The 12,271-nt window shown below is 39.9% G+C and overlaps 1 protein-coding gene across 1 annotated transcript in view; it reads left to right on the plus strand.

Annotated features, from left to right (window-relative positions):
- The window catches only part of LOC124259770 (contactin-5-like), a 102,249-nt gene that overhangs the window by 32,047 nt on the left and 57,931 nt on the right, over nt 1-12,271 (plus strand). The window lies entirely within an intron of this gene.

The following is a 12,271-nucleotide window of genomic DNA, read 5'->3' on the forward strand; positions in this document are numbered from 1 at the left end:
TTAGCATGAAAAATAATAATCCCACGGATCCCTTATCCTGAATTACTTCTAGGGCTGAAACAGTATACTGCGGTGTATTCATACCGCAGAATTTTGTTGTCAGTTCGGTACACTGAAATTTCACTTTGAAATTACAGTACGTTCGGTTTCCGTACCGTAAATATGTTGCTCACCTTGTACACATTACTTTTGGAATGTCATCACAAATATTCCATGTAATTTAATTCCAGATGACATCTTCATGTAGATACTGTTTTTGACATTTCTGTGCCAAAGTGCTATTACCAACAACTCATGCCGATTCAGTTGGATGAACGAGTTCATGTAAAGGCACTTTTGTTTGGGTCCCAGTTCGAAGAAGATTTCTTCTTGGAACTTTAATTTTTATTGTTAATGAACCGAACTGAAAAGTACCGAACCGAGAGCTGTGTAGTGCAATACATACTGAACCGCGGCATGGGCGTACCGTTGCACGTCTAGTTACTTCTATGGCTTGATCTCAAACACTCCACCTGATCCCATTCTTTAAATTAGAAATAGAAACGTAAATGTGCACTTGGTGATTTCTCATGGACCAGCCTACATGGATGTATGCACTGAAACATATTTGCCTATACAGGTATTTTTTCAGTGCTCATACATGTGAACAGATAATTAAATAGTTGCTCATACTGTACTTCTAATGAGTACTTCTTTGTTTTAGCATATTCACAAATGACTAATACAACATACAGAGTTGTTTTCAAGGAAGAGAGACACCAATTGCATGAAAAATATTTGTAGACATTTTGCATTACTTCATTGAAGACCTTCTCTCTTTATTTGGATACTTAATAGTTTTCCACTTGAGAAAGATCAAATAAGATAAAAGGACTTGGCAAGGGCATGCTTCGATGTTTTCCATATGGCAGCTATCAACAGCCAGTGAAGTGCCATGCCCTCACACTGGGAGGTTTAATCAATATTATTCTCGCCTTCATTTGAGAAGGTAATTTCTTCTGCTTTTCATTTGCTTGAATCTAGTGTACCTCTCAAGTTTTTGTGTGTGATGACAGTTGTGGCCATCTTTGACCCATGACATCTCTTGGGGGTTCTCATTGATCAATGACTTTTCTCACATTTGCAATGTTAACTCTTGAAAAATATTGTTTTCTTTAAGACAACAGGACCCAGTACGATACTTTCCATGCTCGCAGGCAGCATTGACTCCTTGTAATGCCCATCCAGGCAACATGTTTCTGCAGGTATCAAAGTGACAAGGTGTTCTCTGTAGATGCAAAGGGACAAAATTGGCCTTCAGGTATCTCCAACTGAAAAGAAACTCCACCAGCCATCCATGTGGACGGGTTGTCAACTGAGGGGATGAGACGCCTTCCTTTGTCACTGTTCAGAGAGGTGGGGCGGTGGGGTAGCCTAGTGGTTAAAAGCGTTGGCTCGTCACGCCGAAGACCCGGGTTCGATTCCACACATGGGCACAATGTGTTAAGCCCATTTCTGGTGTCCCCCGCCGTGATATTGCTGGAATATTGCTAAAAGCGGCGTAAAACTAAACTCAGTCAGTCAGTCAGTTTAGAGAGGTTGGCTGTCAGGTTGATAGGGGGAAAGATGGTCGAGTATCAGTAAGACCTTCAACAGCCACCACTTAGGGAAATGTTAATAAAGTACATAATATGATTGTGGGGGATTGAGGAACACATCTGTCATTACATAACTGATAGAGTCATCATCTCTCATGAAGGAGTTAAAAACATTCAGAGGAATGACCTGTGCATGTCAAAGGTTTCAGCATGATGGGTTCCAAAGCTTCTGAAACCTGATCAGAAACAGTCCAGGTCATCATCTCTCATGAGAAATTTCATTGTTTTGAAGCTGACCCAACTCATTTTATTGACCACTTGGTAAGCATGGATTTGTCTTAGATTTACAACCATCCGAGACAAAGACAAAGTCTGGTCCAGCTGCCAAGTGGTGGCTTCACTGTTCTAGGATTCAAACCATTACTGGCCACTGCTATTCTTACTGATTAAGACAGCTGTGTAAGAATATCAGAGCTAAATGTTTTGCAAAACTCATGTTTTATTTGTTATTTCACCATGCATGACTGTAGCTTTGAACTCATCTAACTTCCTCGATTTTAATCAGATTTGACACTGCCATATCCATATTTCCTCCCAAATTTGAAAAAAAAAGTTAGGCAAGCATTATCCAAATGAAGATGACATAATATATGTTGTAAAGGACCTTTTCTTACCCAAATGAGGGTGAGAAGCCCCTATGAGAAAACTGGTGTCAAACATATGCGTGAAATTGATTTCCAAGACTGTGATTGGCTACTCCATGGTGATGACACACGGTCAGATTAGGACAGACTGCATTGCTGATTAAAATTCATTGAGGCGATACTCATGCTTCAATTGAGTGCAAACCTGTTTCTCGTGCCAAACACCTTAATACTTGCCTGTAACTTTCACAGTTATAATGTGTGCAGGAATTAATGCAATAAAAACACTTAGAATATTTATAACAACACATACACAGTGTAATCAACTAACATGTCATCTTCTCAACACCATGACATCAACAAGTCCCAAGTGGCAGTTTCAGGCTCATTGCAATACAAGACAGCTGTGGCAAGAAGGGTAGTCCCCCTTAATGGTGAACATAACAATGTCAAGCACTCATTAATTGCAGACTCTCAATAGTTCTGGCTCTGGTCCATGGTGGAACATAGAATGTAAACTTTTACACAAGTGCAGACACCCTAGTATGTCATACAGACCCTGAACCAAATACATCCAAGAAAGCCCGTGCAAGTCTAGAATATGTCAGAGGTACAGATAAGCTGCGTATCTATGTAAATTACACAAATATTTATGTAAAAACTCAATTCTTATTATATCTATTTCATACAAGTACGCGTGAATCTTTGCAAATGCTCAATAAATTTGATCTTATATGTGTACAAACGAAAATGTTGAATCTTAGCTTGCGTACCGGTGCACAGATAAAATAACTGAGGTATATGCATAGGTTCTATTTCAACACATGAACTTGGCAACTTGCAGTCTTTCTTATCGTTTCTCATATTACAGATCCAATAGTAATAACATTTAAACTTTATTATATTTTTACAATTAATGGAAAATGGCAACATACCCAAATGAGTTTGAGTGAGAACAATTTATTTGGTTACTCTGGGCTCCTTTTCATTATATTTTATGATTATAAATTAGGAACCTTTTTTCGTTAAGATATGTTCATTTCAGAGACTAGATGTTAGTCTACAGAAACCCATGTGCAGAGATATCCAAACCATCTTCTCATAATGACAACAGTATCAAAACTCAATGAAGAACACCAGCAACTGTCCAAAATGAATACAATAACGTCACACTCACAATTTATGTTGCAACATCGTCATTTTAGAGTGTTTAGTGAATTTTCTTTGATCTAGTCTAGTTTGCATCATCGTTATGGCCTTGATGAAGCACACACTGCAGAAACGTTTTATGGTGGGTCACCTTGGGGATCTGTAGTAACCAGGGAGCCGAGTGACATCACTCATTTATAAACATTGGGTTGTGCATTATTGCACTACTATGATGAGATTAGGGGTATCTATTGACAGGGAAACAGCTGTTGTGATAGCGATAGTCTTTTGCAACATACTATTCAGTGTTCACGAATGCTGTTTCAAAGTAACAGGACATTGGGTCCTGTAAGTTTCAGATGTCTGTCTGACCCATTCAAAATTCACAGGACCCATAGAATAAAATTAAACACACATTTCATATTCAACATTTCTTATAATTGGCATTGAAATTTTTAACAAACGTAAGATTTATAAAGGGCAAACAAGTGTCACATGTCACATATAACAACTTCAGTCAAAGTCATTGTGAAATATACAGTCTGACATTGGGGCCGGCGGGTTGCAGACTTCTGTCGGACCGTTGGCAAATCTGCCTGATTTGTCAGAGGGTCAGACGCTATTCGTGAACACTGTACTATTGCGATAGCGATAGTCTATTGCGACCAACTATTGCAATAATATTGCAATAGTTGTTTTTGTCTCCTTGAATTGTCTCATTTGAAGTCATTTCCCAAATGAATGTACAGTTTATATGAAACATAAGCAAGTTGAAGTAGTTTCACTCTCTTTTAATAACTGGCAAGAAACTTGAAACCCAGATCAAGTAAACAGTCAAGTTTATTTAAGAGGTAATGGCGGATAATTCTAAATCAAAGTGAAAGAATCTGGTACTTCCTGTGTTCCATTTATCAACGGAAGTCAATTATTAAACTATCAATAGTCACATCGATAGTTTTTTGTTTCTACCATCAATTAATTGCTATCGAAGACTCAACAATTGCAATCCATTGATAGTTTGATGCATCGCTACAGCCCTAGATGTGATAATATGATATTTGAATCTATTTGACCCTAAAGTGGTGTGATTTGATGGAGTGTAAGAAACAGATCACTGTTCTTGTGTCTGTCAGATACGATTTACAACTTATAAGATAACTGGTATCTGAGAGACACATGGGTAGTAATCTCTATTTATGTAGCCTGGAGCAAGCATTCCATGCAGCGGGATCAATTGATTCCATCTGAACCATTTCGTCATGGTTAGGATCAGAACTTTTGAGCCACTTCTCAAAAAGCATATGGCATGATGCCTGTGTATATGGTCCATCACCTGCTCATTCATCGTCTGTCTGTTCAGACAGTCTCTCTGAGCCTGAAGCATACTGAAAATGTGTACCTATAATAATCAACAATTTAGGAAGGGAGGTGGCGGAGTAGGAAGGTGCGGTGTTTAGTACCTGAACATTCTTTTCAATGTCAAAGGTATATTACATTAATACCATGGTGTCCTCTCAAATTAAATGCATTTTATGAACTTTCTGGTAATAAGGGAAGATACTTTGAGCATGCTTTAAACATGGGATGAAATATGACAAGGAAAATCCTTACTGTGTCATTCCTAATTCATTGTTCTAGGGCTTCAAGTGTTTTGTGGGATATCATGTTCAGCTGCAGATTTTAGGTAAAATAGCAAAATACTCCCCACTTGTGTTTTGACCTTGTTCACCTAGACTAAACATATAAGTTATGCATGGGTTTGAAATTTTAGTCATGAAGTCATTTCCACATCTTAAGTTGTGTGCTTGATTGAGGCCAGTCACTGGAAGAACAAGAAGTGGACGAGACTAACACTGGACCTATAAATAGCTATCTGTATTGACATTCTGTCATTAAATTGTCTCCAGACTTTGTCCTTTTTTGTAGCCAAGTTGAAACTATTATCTCGAGGCAGACGACATGATCATGAATGGCCCTATGTAAACTCTGGACCTCTCACAGCTTGTTAGTATAAGAGGTAACATCAACCGTAGATGGGAATACGGATTTTGTCTCGCCATGATCCTTTGCACAATATTAGTGCAAGACTACAAGGCGATTCATGACAGCTTCTCATTGTTAGATAAAGGTACCATTGACCAACATTGCAATAATATTATACTATTTTATAGCATTTAATGACATGTTTATTATTTGACTACCCATACTAAATGCAATCACGTGTATAAACTGTATGGGCCTGCTTAGCCTGTATTGGCCCTCTTGTAATTCTATGTGATGTGGTTGAATTTAAATGTACTGACGGACAGTCAATTAATAATGTTGTGGGCACACTGGTCATTATTTTCATTTGTATATTAGCTCTTTCTTAGTTCACCTTGATTGACAAGGACAAAGTAGACAGGTAATGCCATTTTCTGTACATCCATCTCTGTACATGGTGAAGGTTGTTTATCTGGCTGGATGTCTTTCAGTGTAGGCCCATGTCCGTGGTGAAGGTTGTTTATGTGGCTTGATGTCTCTCCGTGTGGGCCCATGTATGTGGTGAATGTTGTTTATGTGGCTGGATGTCTCCCAGTGTGGGCCCATGTACATGGTGAAGGTTGTTTATGTGGCTGGATGTCTCTCAGTGTAGGCCCATGTACATGGTGAAGGTTATTTATGTGGCTGGATGTCTCTCAGTGTGGGCCCATGTACATGGTGAAGGTTGTTTATGTGGCTGGATGTCTCTCAGTGTGGGCCCATGTACATGGTGAAGGTTGTTTATGTGGCTGGATGTCTCTCAGTGTGGGCCCATGTACATGGTGAAGGTTGTTTATGTGGCTGGATGTCTCTCAGTGTGGGCCCATGTACATGGTGAAGGTTGTTTATGTGGCTGGATGTCTCTCAGTGTGGGCCCATGTACATGGTGAAGGTTGTTTATCTGGCTGGATGACTCTCAGTGTGGGCCCATGTACATGGTGAAGGTTGTTTATGTGGCTGGATGTCTCTCAGTGTGGGCCCATGTACATGGTGAAGGTTGTTTATCTGGCTGGATGACTCTCAGTGTGGGCCCATGTACATGGTGAAGGTTGTTTATGTGGCTGGATGTCTCAGTGTGGGCCCATGTACATGGTGAAGGTTGTTTATGTGGCTGGATGACTCTCAGTGTGGGCCCATGTACATGGTGAAGGTTGTTTATGTGGCTGGATGACTCTCAGTGTGGGCCCATGTACATGGTGAAGGTTGTTTATGTGGCTGGATGTCTCTCAGTGTGGACCCATGTACATGGTGAAGGTTGTTTATGTGGCTGGATGTCTCTCAGTGTGGGCCCATGTACATGGTGAAGGTTGTTTATCTGGCTGGATGACTCTCAGTGTGGGCCCATGTACATGGTGAAGGTTGTTTATGTGGCTGGATGTCTCTCAGTGTGGGCCCATGTACATGGTGAAGGTTGTTTATGTGGCTGGATGTCTCTCAGTGTGGGCCCATGTACGTGGTGAATTTTTTTTGGACATCATTATTCATGTGAGTAGTTTTCATTCCATTCACACAGTCTTTAATGAGAAAGGCCAAAGGTATTTTCAAAGAATAATGTTTAGTTTTAGCACAGTCTGCAAGTCTATCAGTTGCATTGTCAGGAATAAGAGGAATGAGAGCATTTTCAAGGCTAGCAACAAATAAAGTGTTCTATGGGAGATGTGGTAGACAGTATATATGTGTGCCTGCTGGTTCTGGACAGGTCGTCCAATAATGGCCTACTGTTTAATGGGGGAGACAGTCAATAAATTGTGTCATCTGGCAATGATTTGAGGTCTGATTACACTGAAGTGGGCAATCAGAGACATTTCATTGATGAGCTTCAAATAAGGCTTTTTATGGATAGAGACATCTTTGTGGCAATGTGGGTTCTTTAACTTAGAGAAATTGAGGGTTTCAGTTGTTCCTACTAACAATCAAGCTATTGACAGATTTCACAGACTGTTTACTTCTCCCAGGCCAGGCCAACTGTAAGAGCGAGTTACATTTCAAACAAAAAAATGAACTCTTTCTGTCTTGAAGATTCTCTGAATAAATGCCTGACTCCCTTGGTATTTGGTTCATCAGTAATCACCACGGTTGCTTGAAATACGTTTGCTTTTTAAGTTTAGGTTCTGATCTTAAAGCAAGTTAATTAGACAAAAAATCTTTAATTATTGTCAATTACAAACCATAGAATGCCATGGTAAATGGCCTAGCTGAAGGTTGCTGGAATGTCATTGTACAGTGATGTGTGAAAGCAGCTATCTGACTACAGTGGGGGAAGACTGCTAGGTCTGTTTTCACTATTGCATTGTAATAGTACCCCACGCTATTGCAACAATATTGCAAAAGTTGCAGTATGTCAGTGTAACTGTACAGAGATGTGAAGGCAGCAATTTGACTGTACAGAGATGTGAAGGCAGCAATTTGACTGTACAGAGTTGTGAAGGCAGGAATGTGACTGTACAGAGATGTGAAGGCAGGAATGTGACTGTACAGAGATGTGAAGGCAGGGATGTGACTGTACAGAGATGTGAAGGCAGCAATGTGACTGTACAGAGATGTGAAGGCAGGAATGTGACTGTACAGAGATATGGAGGCATGGATGTGACTGTACAGATGTATGAAGGCAGGAATGTGACTGTACAGAGATGTGAAGGCAGGAATGTGACTGTACAGAGATGTGAAGGCAGGGGTGTGACTGTACAGAGATGTGAAGGCAGAAATGTGACTGTACAGAGATGTGAAGGCAGCAATGTGACTGTACAGAGATGTGAAGGCAGCAATGTGACTGTACAGAGATGTGAAGGCAGGGGTGTGACTGTACAGAGATGTGAAGGCAGCAATGTGACTACAGAGATGTAAAGGCAGGAATGTGACTGTACAGATATATGAAGGCAGGAATGTGACTGTACAGAGATGTGAACGGAGGAATGTGACTGTACAGAGATGTGAACGGAGGAATGTGACTGTACAGATGTATGAAGGCAGGAATGTGACTGTACAGATGTATGAAGGCAGGAATGTGACTGTACAGAGATGTGAACGGAGGAATGTGACTGTACAGATGTATGAAGGCAGGAATGTGACTGTTCAGAGATGTGAAGACAGGAATGTGACAGTGTAGAAATGTTGCTGTATTGAGGAGTGTGAATGCATCAGTGTTGCTGTGTTGAGGAGAGTGAAGGCAGCAATGTCGCTGTGTTGAGTGTGAAGGCAGCATAGTTGCTGTGTTGAGGAATGTGAAGGCAGCATTGTTGCTGTGTTGAGTGTGAAGGCAGCATAGTTGCTGTGTTGAGTGTGAAGGCAGCATAGTTGCTGTGTTGAGGAGTGTGAAGGCAGCATAGTTGCTGTGTTGAGTGTGAAGGCAGCATAGTTGCTGTGTTGAGGAATGTGAAGGCAGCATTGTTGCTGTGTTGAGGAATGTGACTGACTGACTGACTGAGTTTAGTTTTATGCCGCTTTTAGCAATATTCCAGCAACATCACGGCGGGGGACACCAGAAATGGGCTTAACACATTGTGCCCATGTGTGGAATCGAACCCGGGTCTTCGGCGTGACGAGCCAACGCTTTAACCATTAGGCTACCCCACCGCCCCTGAGGAATGTGAAGGTAGCATTGTTGCTGTGTTGAGGAGTGTGAAGGCAGCATAGTTGCTGTGTTAAGGAGTGTGAAGGCAGCATAGTTGCTGTGTTGAGTGTGAAGGCAGCATAGTTGCTGTGTTGAGGAGTGTGAAGGCAGCATAGTTGCTGTGTTGAGTGTGAAGGCAGCATTGTTGCTTTGTTGAGGAGAGTAAAGGCAGCATAGTTGCTGTGTTGAGGAGTGTGAAGGCAGCATAGTTGCTGTGTTGAGGAATGTGAAGGCAGCATAGTTGCTGTGTTGAGGAATGTGAAGGTAGCATTGTTGCTGTGTTGAGGAATGTGAAGGTAGCATTGTTGCTGTGTTGAGTGTGAAGGCAGCATAGTTGCTGTGTTGAGGAATGTTAAGGCAGAAATGTGGAAGAGACATTATTTGTGCTGCCCTAGACTGTCTAGGATATGGCTGCCTGCTGTTAGTCACTTCAACAGGGTGGTGCCTTCTTCTCTTTGTGATTCACAGTCAAGGGCGTTTGTGCTCAGTTTGTTGGTGAATTGTTTAATGTGTCATGTGTTGCTGATCAAGCATCCCGAACTGCTGAGTGCAAATACAGGGCTTCAGATAACATTTAGCTTGTGTGGGTACTGTACCCACTGTATTTTTATGGAGTGGGTATTATGAATGTTGAGTGGGTATTTCTTTTTCCGTTACCCACTGCTTTCAAATGTGTGTGTATTTCAGTGACTGTACTCACCTAACTATTTGTCATTGGGTACGTTTACTAAGCAGGTGTGTACTGCCATATGTCATACCTATTCAAGACCAACTTAAATGTTACGGAAATGGATTTCATACAAAATCACTCATGTTAGACCATGTTAGCATTTTCACAATGTCTGTGACTTCAGCAACAGTTCAAAATATCACTGATGTGTGTAACCATTGTTCGTGAGAAGTTGCTGAGAGACCAAAAATAAATTAAATCATCTTAGACAAAATAATAAAAGCAAAGTGAGTATCGCTGACTTCAGATTTATTGCTTTAGGTGTGACTGCTGGATTTTAGCCGAGGATTGGACAATGTGCTAACATAACCTGTCAATCAATACTAGCAATAGCAATCAATGTCTTTAATAACGCACATGATGTTTACAAATATATTCCGTATGCATATGTTCTAAACCTTGTGCATATAGATTTTTTAATGCGTAATTGGTAAGCTGCAATTATTTTTTAAGGTGTAATTGGAAATTTTCTATGCGTATTTTACCCCAGATACGCAGCTTATCTGGGCCTCTGCAATTATAATGTTACAGGTAAAGTGGAAAAACACGTTGTAATTAGTGGAACAACATGTATGTAGAGTGGAAGTGAGAAACAGAACTGTCAAACAGTTTGGTGAGATCAGGCTCTGTGAATATCATTTTAGATTTCATTTGATTTAAACAGCAGGCTCCAGTATATTGTAAGTCTAAACAATCTGCTTCTGTAATTGTTCATGTAGTCCTTTGGATAATCTACAGACCCGATAGCTTAGTTTCAGCACAAAGCCAGGAAGTGAGCTATCATATTGAACTGCTTGTTCAGACCATTATTGTGTGCTCTCCTGTTGTTTTGTGGTGAGAAGCCCCATAGAAACTGTTTGAAACGGTAAATGTAAGTGGTCCTATAAACTCTGATGAACTTACCAACGTAGGGATTCTAATCTAGAGAGGAGTTCGGATATGGGGGGATATGATAACGCATGTGCCCTCTGACAGAAAGTCAAGAGTGAGTGCACTAACTCCCTAGTGATTTGTAGAATAATCTAAGAGATAGCATGTGATATTTTTAGAATATTTTGGCAAATCACAGCAAGGTTGGTTTGTGTTGTGAAGCAATTCTATGTAGTGGTAAAGGATTTCTACGTTGCCAAGCAAGTTTCTAGGTTTCTTAGTAGTTATCCCAAATGCCAGGTTTTTGGCCAGTGGGCAATTTGTCATTATTCTTCCAGTTCAATCTGTGAAAACTTGTGTCATCACCCCACAGCTCATCACTGTTCAGTGAAAAATGTCTGTTCAAGAGCACAATGATGGGAGCCTAAACATGTGCTCCAATTATAGTTTGTGGACCCTTTTTGGAATCTCCCGATACATATGGTTTTCACAGTTTCACCTTATAAATGGGGCTTCATGTTTCCACTGACAGTCATAGAACAACCAACTGTATCATGAGAACAACATGTGTGTACTAATGCTCAGGTGGTGCTGCGATGTAATCTTTTGTTTGGTGGTTACAACAAACATTTGAATAATGTCATTAGATGAGAAATGTCTATAACGAACTACAGACCCGTTCAAAAAGTATTCGGCCACTTGACATAATTTCCATAGACTTACATGTTATTTCAGTGTAGCATAAATAATTTTCATGAAGTGAGTTTAGGATGGATATTTGTAAAATTTGATAGGCAAATTTGAAATCATCTCTAAGTTAAGTTCAATTTTCCGACCACTATTTAACTAATGACATCACATTTTAATATCAACTTGCGTATGGTTCCACAATGTACAATCCCATACGCCGCCATGTTAAAGGAGTTCACGGCACTGTACATATTTTGATTAAATTGTTGCCATTCAATAAATAAGCAATGGAAAATTAAACAGAAATTATGTGATTGTAGGTAAGATGATTCCTCCATAATGTGCAAAATCTGACTTGTAGCTTACGAAAATTAAATTCATGAAAATTATTTATGCTACACTAAATTAACATGCAAATCTATGGAAATTACGTCAAGTGTCCGAATACTTTTTGCACGACTCTGTACCTCTACGAATCCACCATATTGACAGTACATCATAATGCATTTACAGAACATCAAATTTGCCATCATGATAATGACAAGTAGATAGATAGATAGATAGATAGATAGATAGGAATAGAATAGAATAGATTCTTAAGTTAGTCAATGAACTTGTAGAGTCTATGTGTCGGTCATTAGATGACTATTACTTTCAATATGTTTAATAGAGTCAATATTTTGGGGGTACATTTCTTCAGTTTGTTCAGGGAGATAGATGATAGTAAGTATATTCTATCAAGAAAATGCTTTCACACACTCAGAAAGAACACTTATTTTTTGTGTTGAGTGAAGTAGTGCTTGTAGTGCTTTTGTCATTTCCTAACTACGGTAAGTAGGAAAATCAAACAAGTTTGTACATTATTGTATTGCTTATACATGTCAGCATCTGGTCATGTGCCCTGCTTCTCACTGAATGAAAGGTGGTATATTATCTAAATTTGACATGAAAAGAGGCTCTTAATCTGTCTCGCAGTCCC

The sequence above is a fragment of the Haliotis rubra genome, unplaced genomic scaffold (genome assembly GCF_003918875.1).
Source record: "Haliotis rubra isolate DU_JTF1 unplaced genomic scaffold, ASM391887v1 Scf736, whole genome shotgun sequence".
Taxonomy (NCBI): domain Eukaryota; kingdom Metazoa; phylum Mollusca; class Gastropoda; order Lepetellida; family Haliotidae; genus Haliotis; species Haliotis rubra.